This window comes from Oxyura jamaicensis, chromosome Z (genome assembly GCF_011077185.1).
Source record: "Oxyura jamaicensis isolate SHBP4307 breed ruddy duck chromosome Z, BPBGC_Ojam_1.0, whole genome shotgun sequence".
NCBI classification, from domain to species: Eukaryota; Metazoa; Chordata; class Aves; order Anseriformes; family Anatidae; genus Oxyura; species Oxyura jamaicensis.
The window spans coordinates 2,251,812-2,266,761 of NC_048926.1; the positions used below are offsets into that span (position 1 = coordinate 2,251,812).

The 14,950-nt window shown below is 44.9% G+C and overlaps 1 protein-coding gene across 4 annotated transcripts in view; it reads left to right on the forward strand.

Annotated features, from left to right (window-relative positions):
- DYM (dymeclin) overlaps positions 1 to 14,950 on the forward strand; it is a 176,066-nt gene that overhangs the window by 39,345 nt on the left and 121,771 nt on the right. The window lies entirely within an intron of this gene.

The following is a 14,950-nucleotide window of genomic DNA, read 5'->3' on the forward strand; positions in this document are numbered from 1 at the left end:
GCCACGTGGTGTGAGCTGTCACAGATCTGAACTGGCTGAAAATTGCCCTTCCCCTCAACTTGGCTAAAGAAATTTCTTTTCCTGTGGCTAAACAAGTGGTTTTCTTGGTTGGTTAGTTGTGTTTTTTTTCCCCTTCCCCTTCCAAGGGAACAGAAAGCGGGGGAAAAATGCCCAAAAGGAAGGAAAGGGGCTGCCAGTTTTGGTGGAAGTTAGGTTAAAATCTCCATTAACACACACCCTTTACCTTATTGGTTGCTCTAACTTGTGTTTACTGGTTTCTTCAAAAAGCTTTGAAAAATCTGCAAGATACGCTGATGTATAAGAGTTATGCAAATAGCAAGAATCATAGAATCATAGAATATCCTGAGTTGGAAGGGACCCTTAAGGATCATCAAGTCCAACTCTCGACACCGCACAGGTCTACCCAAAAGTTCAGACCATGTGACTAAGTGCACAGTCCAATCTCTTCTTAAATTCAGACAGGCTCGGTGCAGTGACCACTTCCCTGGGGAGCCTGTTCCAGTGTGCAACCACCCTCTCTGTGAAGAACGCCCTCCTGATGTCAAGCCTAAATTTCCCCTGCCTCAGCTTAACCCCGTTCCCGCGGGTCCTGTCACTGGTGTTAATGGAGAAAAGGTCTCCTGCCTCTCGACACCCCCTTACGAGGAAGTTGTAGGCTGTGATGAGGTCTCCTCTCAGCCTCCTCTTCTCCAGGCTGAACAGGCCCAGTGACCTCAGCCGTTCTTCGTACGTCTTCCCCTCCAGGCCTTTCACCATCTTCGTAGCCCTCCTCTGGACACTCTCCAACAGTTTCATGTCCTTTTTATACTGTGGTGCCCAGAACTGCACACAGTACTCGAGGTGAGGCCGCACCAGCGCAGAGTAGAGCGGGACAATCACCTCCCTTGACCTACTAGCGATGCTGTGCTTGATGCACCCCAGGACACGGTTGGCCCTCCTGGCTGCCAGGGCACACTGCTGGCTCATATTCAACTTGCTGTCTACCACGACCCCCAGATCCCTCTCTTCTAGGCTGCTCTCCAGCGTCTCATCGCCCAGTCTGTACGTGCAGCCAGGGTTTCCTCTTCCCAGGTGCAGGACCCGGCACTTGCTCTTATTGAACTTCATGCGGTTGGTGATCGCCCAGCTCTCCAACCTATCCAGATCCCTCTGCAAGGCCTTTCCACCCTCATTCGAGTCCACAACTCCTCCAAGTTTGGTGTCATCAGCAAACTTGCTCAAAATACCTTCTATTCCTACATCCAGATCGTTCATAAAAATATTGAAAAGTACCGGCCCTAAAATGGAGCCTTGAGGGACCCCACTGGTGACCGCCCGCCAGCCTGACGCAGCTCCATTTACCATAACCCTTTGGGCCCTGCAAGGGTCTACTTGCATGACGCAGCTGTGAAAGAGCCTGATTTAAATCTTATATATTTATGTTTAGCAGGCTGAGCCTGTTTCTTGATTATTTTTACCTGTTTTTACTGTTTTCTTACCTGCTTCTTGATTATTTTCGTTTTTTTGGGTGTCCATGTTGAGTTGAACTAGCAAAATGACTTTCGTTTTGAGAAGACGCGTTGAAACTGGAAGAACCCTCCCACCCTCTTCATGGTTAGCTGACTTCAGCCAAGAACGCTCGTGGAAATAAGCACGTGGGAAGCTGGTGGTTTTGTTTTTTAGGAAGAAAATCAGATCGTGACCTTGAGCGAACGTTTCGCCTTGTCTGAAAAAGAAGCGGAAATTGAATTGTGGGAGGTTTGGGGAGAGTTTACTCTTGGCTGGAAGGAAAATCTAGATCAAATTAGTCTCGCCAAGGATTTTCACGTCAATGTCATCAGAGGAATATATGAATACGAAATATATAGATATAAGAATATGTAGGCACGCAAAATGTAGACGATATAAAAATACTAGTGGAAAATATGAACAGGCTGCCCCAAGAAGCTGTGGATGCCCCATTCCTGGAAGCATTTAAGGTCAGGTAGGATGGGGCTTTAAGCAACCTGGTCTGGTGGGAGGTGTTCCCTGCCCACAGCAGGGGGGTTGGAATTTGGTGATCTTTAAGGTCCCTTCCAACCCAAACCTTTCTATGATTCTGTGAAATAAGTGGCAATATTTGAGGCTCGCGTAACTTGATTTTTGCCTTCCAGGGTTATCAATAACTCAGTGCTGACTTCTGAATTGAGAACGGGTAACTTGAATTCATTATCTAGTACGGTGTGTTTGTAATCTATTCTCTTTTCACTGAGTTGAGATTTCATCGACAGCTGGGATCTGAGCTCAGAATCTCTCTCTTCAGCTGCAGCAGTCGGTCCTGTACCCGATTTGCGTTGGCCCAACGTTTTGTTTTTATTCCCTGACGAAGTAATCAGGAAGCTGGGTAGTTTACTGCTTGTTGATATTTGTTCTTTGGTCCGGTTTCAGAAATGACTTAGAAAGCTAAGGTTGTTTCCAGAAATAGTATTTCACTCGCTGCTTCCGTGGGAAACTTTGGATCTGAATGGTTTTGGTAAGGCCAGTGAAATTGTTCTCGTTCGCAAGCGCCTTGTTGGGCTGGCTGGGTTTGAGCTGAGGAATGGATATTGTCCAGTGCCTGAACAAGAACAAACAGAATATATTCAGGCCAAGGGCATATAGAGGTAAATGCCCTTAGTAAGTAGAAAAATCTCATTTACAGGTCGGGGAAATAGAGGAAATAACACGCTCGCAGCTTGACTAAAATTATACAATGAGCTGCCATTACAACGCAGAATAAAATGCCAGTGTCGTGATCTTTATCCTCATGATTTAACTGCTGGGCCTTGCTTCAAGGTTAACAAAACACACTGCTGGCGTGTGATAACTTGTGGAAGAGTCCCACTTAACTGAAATTGTTTCAGATGGTTTTAGATGTACACGCAGCGTATGCATGTCTCTTTTCGCCTCGTCTTGCTCACGGTAATTCTTTGTTTTGCTAAGTGGAGTTGAAGACCTGGGCAATCAATATCAATTTTTCCCTTCTGAGGAAGCGTGCTGTCAGTATCCTCGAAGAACCCCTGTAATGGAGTAATTAACGTAAAACGCAATCAGATCAACCGGGATCTTGATAGGTACAAATACCGTTGAATCTTTCAGTATGGGAGTATTTAAGCAACCGTATTTACGGAACCGTAGAAATCAACCGACCTCAATAACGGTGATTATAGGAGGTTGAGAGCAGCCAAGCAGGAGGGAGAAGGAGAGGATTGCCGGGAGGCTGCGACGTGTGGCCAGGAAGCCGGCGTGCCAAGGCTCAGAGCCTGGAGCCTCGGGCTAGCCTCGCTGGTGCCAGCGGCGTGCAGGGCTCCGTCACCAGATCCGCTCCTCTAATTCACCCTGACAGTTCCCTGGGCTGCAGCCGGCTCGGGGCAGCAAGCGTCCGTACCGAGCAGCTTGGCAACAGCACCGGGTTGTAATTAGTCGAGTGACAGCGGTGCAAATACGGAGTGAGTACGGGGGACAGCAGAAAGGTTTTCACAAAAACAAATATCTAAAAATATTCTAATTGAGAGGCAGGTAGCCCAAACACGATGGCTCTGCAAAAGTGATGGCTGCCGATGCCGAAGGTCTACAAAGGATGGCTCTGCAAAAGTGAAGGCTGCCGATGCCGAAGGTCTACAAAGCTTGGCTTTGTAGTTTTGGAGCACAGTCGCGTGTCACCCTCCAGGGCAATGCTGCAGCTCGAGCCAGCTTTTTAATTCCCAGGTTAGTCTTGTGCAGAATGAGTGCCAGTATATTCTAAGTTAGATTAATAATTTCACTTTCTCAAACACGGGCATAGACCAATCTTACATGCCAACACAGAAGACACTTTTGGATAGTCCTCAGTCTTTCCTAATCGCGCTCCCAGAGACCGAACGCCCTACGGTTTATGGTTCACTGTTACTGAAATCTTGATGAGCAGGAAAAGCCTAAAGGAAATCCCTCGCCCTGCAGGAAAAATTTTGGGGCGTCGAAGACAAAATTCTCTGGAACTCGCCACGCATACTAGAAACAGAATGAATACCTTGAAATGTAGCTCCTCATACTGGGGCAAATGGAGATCTTTTATCTATTTCATGCGATGGAGTAGTTTAACATAAACTATACAACTTTATTAATACTTATTTTATCTGATAGTTGAATGTTAGCACACACTTCTTTATAATTTGCACATTAACTTCCAATTTTTGTGGGGGAAAAAAAAAATACACGGGCGGAATTAATGCTTAATGAGTTTTTTTCTCCCCCGGTAGTGCTGTATTTTTGCAGTCGGTGGATTTGATGCATCCAAGCCTTTCCCAGCACCGTTCCCTTTGCACTGGCCATCTACTCAAAAGGTAATAGATGCGGAGGACGACTCTGAATTAGGTATCACCCGTCGCAGCTCCGTTTTGTTGGGTTCCATCCAACCGTGGTGTCTGGTGACAAAGACTTGTTACTCTCCGATGCCTCTGGCCTTGATTTCAGGGCTGAGAACGAAGCCAAAGGGCAGGTGCTAACGTAAACCAGCTCATTAACGTTGTCAGGAATTTTAACGCCCTGCTTTTAAGGGTGAGCAGAGAGGCTGGATTCTTCCAACCGAGGTGCCGTTTTCTGCTCATCTAGATAAGGAAGAAATTTGCCCTGGTTTACCTACGGGTACCCTTGATTTAGGGACAGGACTTAATTCTTCAAGGCTACCGTTTTTCTCAGTGCTTTCTCATTAAAAGTACCATTTTTATTATGCTTTCATATGGTTGGAGCTGGTATTGATGCCCGTAGATACGCCTACAAAGCACTTTCTGCAGTGAAATCCAATGTTCTGTTGCTCTTTTTTCAAGCTTCGATTGTTTGTGATGAAACTTTTCATGCTGAGTGTCTTCCCTGGGCCCATTTTTCTTTTATTTTTTTGGCACTGCTTTGATTGAAAACAGTTCTTCTGGTTTTTGAGAGTGAGGTTAGGGGAAAAAATGTTGTTTAACCAATGCTGAATTCTTCCATCTGTTTTATTGAGGAGCTTGGGTCTTCATGCCTTGGAACGGGCTCTTGAGATTTGGGAGGGGGGTTAGGGGAGAGAAACCATGGACGAAGATGTGCCGTTTGCGATCCCTGTTAAAATTCACTAAATCTGGCCAAGCTGCAAGGTTCTGAAGCTCGCTCTTTGCATACGTTAAGCAGAAACTTGCTTAAAAACTGGCAGCAGAGTTGGTCTGAATGTAGTTTTCATGAAGCGCGCTCCACGGAGCATCGTGCCAGCGAGGTTTGGGATGCGGCACCCCTGAGGGAATGCTGTGAGCTCGTTCCAGGATGCCGGGGGGGGGAGCAGGGGGCTCAGCCAGCCCTTCCCTGCAGTTGCTTCATCCAGTTGCTGGTGGATGCCATGGTTTCAAGGCAGAGAGTTAACACTTGGGGACTTTGCCTCGCTGGGTGCAGCAGGTAGCAGGCTTAGCCGTTGAGATTTAGTTCAGTGATGGGACAGAGGGAACAACTCACTCATGTTCCTCACTTTCTCATGTCTCACATAGGAAACAGGTTCATCAAGTGCCTGCAATTACAACATGCCCATTAGAGCAGTGTGCTAAACTTGCTAAGTGATATAAAACTCTTAATGAGTCTGGAAAAATCAGCTGGTAGATGCCTGGATCTGCCTAGCATCATCACAGGTCGCTTCCATCAGTGGCAGGATTTCTCCTCCTTTTCCACCTTTAGTAGGGATGGAGTTCTGAGCATACTGCTTCAAAACCGTTATTATTTACCCCGATCAGTACAATTGATCCGAGAAACCCAAGGATCCGTGGAATAACAGTCGTCGGTCAAAAGGAAAGGTACGGTTATTTCATCGGAGACCCCCCCCCTAAAGAAAAAAGGTGCCTCTAAGTGCTACTATCATCTGCATAAACCATAGAAGTGACCTGAAGCGCAGCACAGACAACCATAATTTTTGCAGTTTCCCAAAATTGTGAACGTGTCTGTCACCGGAAGAGCTCTCGTGCGTTTTGTGGTCCGTGATTAGAACAGATCTGCCTTGCGGGAGAAGAATGAGAAGCGTCACAAGCTTTTTGTTGCTGTTTGTGCCGGTAACCGATCAGCACGTTTTTCAAGTTAAGTCTTACGTGGTGTTTTGAAGTCCAGCAGAGCCCACTTGACTCGGAATACCGGCAGCTTGCCTATAGGAGAAGCACTTCTCCTTGGAGAAAAACTTGCACGTTCACGGGGTATGGCCTCGCAAATGGACACGAGCTGCATCTGAGTGCTTCGGTCACGAAGGGGTAGGAGATGCTTGTAAACTACTCTGTCCATGCACATTCTTCTCCATAAACATACGCTATATTTTACGTGGTATTTATAACATTTAGCTATGTGTATATTAAAACTATCAAATATAGGTAATAGCTGTTACTGGAAAAAGAAAATGTTTGGCCTTTTAGCTGCGGGCAGGAATTCATGCTGGCGGTCCTGTGCTGGAGTCTGTCAAACCTCCCTGTCGTTAGGTGGACTTCCAAAAAATTTCCCCTCTGCCTCAGGAAGAGGTTCATCAAGGTGAGCATGTATTTCTGATAACGAAGAGCAGAAGTTCGAGAGGTGCCCAGCAAACCAAAAATAACTTGAGGACAAGGTAATCGGGGTAAATTCAGAGAGTATTCTGCGGTAAGCTAGGAGCTGTTTTAAAACTTCGGACTGCAGCTCTCCTGTAAAGTAGCAATCAAACTTTCAGAAATGTCTGGCAGTCAGCAGCTCCAGTTGTTCTTACGGTTTCATACTGTTATACCAAGATCGGTACTTGAAAATTCCTAATTTCTGCATCGCATAAGTGGGAGATAGTTTCTCCTGGAAACACCTGAGCAGGGTTTATGGAGGACTTTTGGGCGCCAGACCTTCAAAGACTTGTCATCTTTTCATTGCCTGGAGTTCTCTTAAAATACCGCCTTAGGATTATGCCCTCTCCAAACGTACAACACGGACCGCTCTTCCTTAGGACGTTGTTTCTCTGCTCGTTCTTAACTATTATATAGAATATACCCATCAAAATTACTTGATCTATTTCGTTTCCTATCCCTTTCCTCAGGCTTGATGTCCTTCCTTGTTCTTTATATATTGCTCCTAAGCACAGATGCATCCTTGCATATTGGCGAAAGGAGCTGGGATTGCTGGTAAGTACCTCGTGACTTCACTGCGGAAGAAGTAACAAACGGCACGGACGGCCGACAAGCGTCGGAAGTGCTGGTTGTGTGTCAGTAAACCTATCTTTCATATTGGTAAGCAAAACTGGCACTTCAGTTTCAAATACACGCAAGTGCAAGCCCCTAGGTTCAAAGGGATTCTTGTGAATTTAAAATTCCTCCTCGTCGGGCATGTAGACATCTTCAAAACATTTACTGGAATATCCCTGACCCATCCAATGATCTTATGCTTTGGGAAACTATTCCTTCCTTTCTACTCAACTTCTAAAACTCCGGTCTTTTCCATCCTCTTCACCTGGTTTCTTTGAGGCATCGCTTTGCTCGTGGTAGTATTCTTTTATTTTTTCGGTGGACTAGCTCGATGGTTTCGCTGTCAAAAACCCTGCTGCGAATAAACGCTGCTCTCAGGCTATTATTTGAGCGTCTTCCCATGTTTGTTTCCGTCTTGGATTTTGTCTGGTTATGCTGACAGAAAATGTTCCTGATTTGCCAGTGGGATCGCAGACGCTCACAGTGCTCCCTCCTATTCCGACCGAACCACCGCAACAACCAAGTACCAGGCAAAAGCCAGAGGAGATTTCTATTTAAGGGAAAATAAGAAAAAAAAATCAACCAACAGCTCCTTTTCAACATCCCTCTGTGAGTTTGTTGTTGGCTTGAGGTTTGCTCTTCCGAGGCTGAGAGCTGATTGAGTCAGACAGTTGTAAAATTGAATCTGACTCTGGGTTGATTGCAGTTTTTCCCACATTTCTCATATGTTTTCCTCTTGCTCACCCTCTTAACTTGTATTCACTTTCCCAGGTTTCAAGTAGTCCTAACACCGTGGTATCGCGTTCTCATATAATACCACAAAACCTTTATACTTCTGTATTTTGGTCACGTTTCGCAGCTTCAGGAATACAGGAGAGCCTTCAAACTCGCAGCAAGAAATACCCTTCCGTCAGAAATTGTATTGCCTGTGTCTGGAGGAGTTGAAACAGTTGCCTCCAGCAACGGGCCAAGAAGATGTGCAGCGCATTAAGCGGTGGCTCTGACAACCCGTCTCGGTCCTGGAAATTTTTCATTCTGTTACTGCCGTAAACCGAACAGAACTCCAAAGAAATTCAAGTTCAAATCCTAGTTCAGTGGAGCTGAGGAAAATACGTGAATGTTTCCTTCCTTGTTCAAGTTGTTTCCTTTCTGTAGCTTTTTTTTTTTTTTGAAGTGTGCTGGCTGAAGTGAGTTAATGGTTTTATTACAGTGGCTTCCAGCTTTATTTGGCAACGCTTTAGACTTGATTTAGGAGCGTGGTTTGTAATTTACTTACTTCCTCAAGGTGTCCATCGCCAGATATGCCTAATACTCAGGTTTGCCTTACAGATAACCAAAAAACCTCTTCAGTTTCTAGCTAACAAAGCTGTCCTTCAGCGTCCGTGTGCAGAAGAAAGCCACATCTGAGAATGCTCAGTGCATAACTTCTCGATGCCTTCCTGGTACAGCCACGTTGTCGAGAGCTTTGACAGCTCTGTCATTGAGCTTCGTAGTGGAGAGGGAAGGTAGCCTTCTTATTTTGCATTTCGACACGTAAAGGTTAGGCAATCTAATGGCACGTGAGGCTCTCACAACGCAAAGAAGCCCCTATTGTTTTCGGTGTCACGGTAAGAGAACTGAGATCTGGTGATAAAGAAGAGGATACCGAATTTAAAACAAACTAAACATTTTCCGTAGTGGATAAGGAATGTGCTTTTTTGTTATTAAATTGGTGTAGTTTAGCATTTGTTACTTTGCTCGCTTCAGTGAGATTTGAGAGGTCGCAAGGTGTCGGAGCTGGGATGAAACGCAGGAAGCGAGGTTAAAATAAAGAGAAATGAAAGAAAAAAAAGCTGTGTATATAACTTGGCTAGGCATCAAAGGAGACAGATGACTGTGCCTCTTCATTTGAAGGCAGTAAACGCTGAACTGGGAAGAAATGTTTTATGGTATTCCGTAAAGAGAACCACTTAAAGGAATAAATGGATGAAGTTGAAGCAAGTAAGACTTAGGCTGAATATCAGGGGGGAAAAAAAATCTGAACATTGAGGTTTATTAGATTATGGAACGCTCTTCCCAGAGGATGTGGTTGAAGCTCCATTACTAGTCCCTTAAAATTAGACTGGATAAAATAACAAAATGTACTGGAGGGAACGCTTGAGCATGGGTAGGGGATGAACGCAGTTAACTAATCCATCTTCTCATTTCACTTGCTTCCATGATTCATTTCCTGAAAGACCGCTTCCAAAATGTGTTAGTGACATCACAGCCTCGGCCTCCCCAGACATGCTGGTGCTTCTCGGGAGTGCAGCCTTCAGATAGAGTTTAGTTGGAAATAAAAAAAAATAAAAAATAAAGTCACTTATGCAGGGCTCGGTGGCAAGAGTCACAGTTTTCGGTACGGCCAGGTTAAAAATCAAAGAATGCAGAGTGAGGGAGAGCCTTCCAATCGTGAAATAAATGTAAACTGATGCTCTGCTGCCTCTTTCCAGTAGCTCCAGTAGCTTAGCCGCTCGTTGCAGCTTTCCCAAGCTGCGGCAGCGTTGCTGGGAACCATGGGGGAGGAAGGAGACGGGCAAAAATCAGGTGCCTGGAGTGATTTTTAAAAAACCCAACGTGCGCACACAAACCTGGGCTACTCCTGGAGAGGCGTGATGAGGTGAGGGACAGGCAGAATCACAGAATAGTCTAGGTTGGAAGAGACTTCCAGATCACAGAGTCCAACCTCCTACCTAACGCTAACAAGTCCTCCACTAAACCATATCCCTCAGCTCTACATCTAAACGTCTTTTCAAGACCTCCAGGGATGGGGACTCAACCACTTCCCTGGGCAGCCTATTTCAGTGACAGAAGAATTTGTGTTTCAGATCTTGGCTTAACAAATTACTGCCTTCTACCTTTCTTGGCGGGATGAAATACTTGTCTCGTTTAGGATAGCAGTATTAGGTACGCAAAACCTCCAACAAATAAGCTGCGTTCAGTCGTGTGTTTGAATGAGCCGGTCTCGTTAGTTGCGTTGCACTGATTTGATGAGAAAACAACTTATTTTTAAAACATAGCTTCTCAAGTGGTTTTTTAAGAGCACTTCAAAGATGTCATCTAGAATAGTCTCCCAGCAACTAACCTTTCGTACAGGTTTTAAAATGTCTGTGCTTCTGTATTGCAGTCTAGCTTGAAATGACTCCAAGATCAACTCTGTAAGTATACCTGGTGTCCCTCCCAATTAGCAGTTAAGCTTCTTAACGAAAGCCCTGGGTTGTTTAAGGATGTGCTTTTAAAGCATAAAATGCCTTGAGACATAACGTGAGCTCCATCTCCATGCAGCAGTTGCCTCGCTGATCCCGCTTAAGATTCCGTGGACCGCTTTTTCCTCTCCCATGCGTTATTACATAACATCCCCGTGGCAACTTGAGAAATTGCTTACATGGAAAAATAATCGTAGGAAAGTATTTATGTATTTTTAGCTTTCTTCTAACACAATGTAGCAGCTGGAAACAAGGACAGGAGCCAGCACAACGTGAACTGCCAGCTCTCTGTGGGCCACCAGAAAGCGTTCATCAGACCACAATGTGAGAATCATTGAATTGACTGAAGAGATGTGACACACATAATAAACGTCAAAAAAAGAAGAAAAAGCTAAAAAAGAAAACCTCTCAAGTTCCCAGAGCTGCTGCTTGGTCATAATTAGAGTGAAATGCTAATTGTAATGGTTTCGAATGATACTTTATTCGCTAGTTTTGGTGGAAGAAGTACATGATGGTATCAAGGTATGGAGCTAGGGCTTGATCTGCAGACTCCTGAAACAGGGATAGTCAAAATCACAGAAGGGGTTGAGTTTGGAAGGGGTCCTTCAAGGAACCGCGGAAGGGGTTGAGTTTGGAAGGGGTCCTTCAAGGAACCGCGGAAGGGGTTGAGTTTGGAAGGGGTCCTTCAAGATCCCCAGGTCCAACCCCTGCAGTGGGCAGGGACAATTCCCTCTGGGTCAGGTTGTGCTTTCCATTTTGCAGCAAGGGAGCAGGATTGTGAATTTCGGAAATACTGAAATGACAGGAAGAGATCAAGATATTTCGAAGCTTTGTGGTCAAACTTCTTACTTTTTTCTCTTCGCCTTCTTTATCTTGGCTCTCAAAAACAGCCTGGGGTTGCCGCATTAATCTGGGGCTGCTCGTGGAGAAGTCATTGTGGGTGAAACTTGGCATTCAACAAAATACTTTCAAAAGCAATCAAACTCATTGACGGGATGGTCATGTATTTAATGAATATGGTTTGAACGTGGTCACAGTTTGTTGATATGCTAACCTAATAGCATGCGTTGCTCGAAGTTAAGTTGACTATTGCTGAGTACATTTTTAAGCACTGTCTGTGCTCTTACCTGTCTTTTGGTTTGAAAACCTTCACAATCAAGCTGTTAAAATTTGCCATTAAGTGCTGTTCCACAGACTGTCAAACTAGATTAAAATCCCGGTCTTGTTTTCATGGCTATGAGCAGTCTTTCTAGCCACCTTAGAGCAAGCCAATGAAGCTCTAAGCTTGCTCCAACTGCATGAAGTTCAATAAGAGCAAGTGCCGGGTCCTGCACCTGGGACGGGGAAACCCTGGCTGCATGTACAGACTGGGCGATGAGACGCTGGAGAGCAGCCTAGAAGAGAGGGATCTGGGGGTCGTGGTAGACAGCAAGTTGAATATGAGCCAGCAGTGTGCCCTGGCAGCCAGGAGGGCCAACCGTGTCCTGGGGTGCATCAAGCACGGCATCGCTAGTAGGTCAAGGGAGGTGATTGTCCCGCTCTACTCTGCGCTGGTGCGGCCTCACCTCGAGTACTGTGTGCAGTTCTGGGCACCACAGTATAAAAAGGACATGAAACTGTTGGAGAGTGTCCAGAGGAGGGCTACGAAGATGGTGAAAGGCCTGGAGGGGAAGACGTACGAAGAACGGCTGAGGTCACTGGGCCTGTTCAGCCTGGAGAAGAGGAGGCTGAGAGGAGACCTCATCACAGCCTACAACTTCCTCGTAAGGGGGTGTCGAGAGGCAGGAGACCTTTTCTCCATTAACACTAGTGACAGGACCCGCGGGAACGGGGTTAAGCTGAGGCAGGGGAAATTTAGGATGGACGTCAGGAGGGGGTTCTTCACAGAGAGGGTGGTTGCACACTGGAACAGGCTCCCCAGGGAAGTGGTCACTGCACCGAGCCTGTCTGAATTTAAGAAGAGATTGGACTGTGCACTTAGTCACATGGTCTGAACTTTTGGGTAGACCTGTGCGGTGTCAAGAGTTGGACTTGATGATCCTTAAGGGTCCCTTCCAACTCAGGATATTCTATTCTATTCTATTCTATTAAGCCTCGGATTCTCCGTTGCAAAAGCTGTACCTCGCTCTCAAAATGAGGTTTTCGTTTATTCTGGTAGGAACCACATGAAAATACTGCTTCGCATTGTTCAGCTGTAACTCTCGGAGAGCTCTGAAGGTAGGAGTTGATTTTAGAATCTTGAAAGAACCTCAAAAGGGTTGATTTTGTTGGTTTGTTGGTTTAGGAAATAGTTCAGCTACAACTTGATGGCATCCAAGTAGTGGACTGGGGAGTACTGGACCGCTGTCGTTTGCTTTACCTGCCGTGTCTTACACGGAATTGTATGAATAGGGGAAAAAATACATATATATGGTGTGTAGTTCTGAGGAAGAGCATGGAAAATGGAGCTGTTCATTCTGCTTTTGAAACGAAAAGAAGCGTGTTCCCTCCTCTCAAAGTACCGCTGTATTTGCCAGGAATAAGCAAAACCTTAATGTTGCTCTAATTAACCAAAAAAATAATAATCTGGTAACGTGGCTCCCTGTGGCAATGAGTAAACAAATAAAGCTATGTTAGCGAAAAATAGATTACAAATATTTTGCAGAAAAGGGTAAATTGCGTACACGAAATGTGTACATAAAAATTGAAAGGTGTTTTAAGGTTACAGGTTGTTAACTTCATCGGGGTTATAATCGGCACCAGAAAGGCTGTATTTGGTAATGTAGAGCTTGTTCAGTGTTTATATAACTCAAATTTGAAATCTGCATAAATTAAAAAAAAAAACAGGTGTAGCAACGTGATGCTTCAAATACCGAGAGCATTCAGAAGTAGGAACGTTGGCTGTTAAGTCTCTTCCCCTTAATCTGCTTCAACTTAATCGTGATCAGAAGTAGTATTTGCCTTAGAAATGTCTCAAGCTGAGTAGAATTGGGTACTCCGACCAACGCTTAGCACCTAATCTGACGTTGCATTTTGGAACCGAAATGCGGGTTACGACCCACGAGCATGGGATTGATTTTCCGGAGGGATGCACTTGGTGGCGAGAGACAGAGCTTCGAGAGGTTACTTGGGTCGTATATCAACGTGCAGATCCCTCTCGGTCATCATGACCTCATTCTCCCTGGTGGAAGATTCAACTTACTGGTGCTTTGGCCGTCTCCCTCTTTTCCTAAATACCGAGGAAAGGTGTAGTAACGGCAGATGCCAACCGCAGAAGGGTGGGGCGGTGGAAAGTTGAAAATCTGGCTTAGTTGGGAGTTACGCTACACTTGGAGAAGAAACGTGCTAAATTTGAATGCATTTAACAAATGGCAATGATAAATATATAGTAAATATATCGTTTGTTTGGGTTTGTTTTTGATCGTTTTGTGAATGTCTCCCCACGTTACATGTCTGGAGAAATCCTGAGTTGAAAAGCGAACTTTACGGTCAACATTTGTATTTGGCCTCCTTCTGATTTGAGGACAATAGATCAAAAACATGGTCATAAAGGGCTAGTAAAGCAACATGACATTTTTAAGAGAAGGCTCTAATTATGGTGCTTTTGATTATAAGAAGTCCTCCAAGCCTCTTAACAGTGAATAGCACTAGTTCCTTCGTCTTTGACGTGACAGCAACTGCTTTGCAACCGTGTTGGTGAAGGGAGCGTTGGTTTATGACAAAATCTGACTCTGTAATTGTGTTTGAGGAAAAAAAACATTGGGCTGTTTTGAAATTTTGTAGGGCTAAGAGCACTTCAAATTCTTTTATGCTTTCCATTCGAAGAGCTTCCAAGTTTTTGGCCCGTGCAACTTGAATCTGGAAGAGGAGGAGATTGGAAACTCAACTGCTTGATTTTTTTTCTTTAAGAAAGTACGTTATAATTAATTGGGACTTTTGACACTAATAAAAACAAGAATTTTGAAGTCGAGATGATTTCCTATCGTTGAGCTGTATACTTAAAAGACTTTGCCTTAGTAAAGCAGCTCTATTTATTTGATGAAGTGATCCGAATCTGCCGCTGCTGCTGAAATTCAGTTGACGCTGAATTTGTCATGTATGACCACAGTCACGGGGGATAATTTTATGCTTTGCCCTGACTTTCCCCCCCCCCACTGTCTGCAGCATTGCTACTTGAGTTTCGGTGCTACTCTTCTGCTTTTCCCCTGTGTAGTTCAGCCTCATGAATTACATGTGTTTTGGGTTCAAAGTTCAGATGGTACGGTAACGAGAAATTAAATGAGCTGCCTTCAGGTGCCTTCAGGTGCAGCCGTAATACCGGAGCTGTGTATGTACCATCTATCTTCGTGTAGATAGGTGGAAAATAAATGGAGCTTTGAGGCTTTGTTAGGTGTGTATTGTTGAGCTACACATACATAAGTTGTGTATTGCTGCATTTGTGAGATGATAAGCACAAAGGACCCGATCTGGACGCTCTCTTTTAAGCGGTATTAGTATTTGTTACTGTCTCGTGTCTAAAATGCTGAGGTTATTAAAGTTAGAATACGTCAGAAA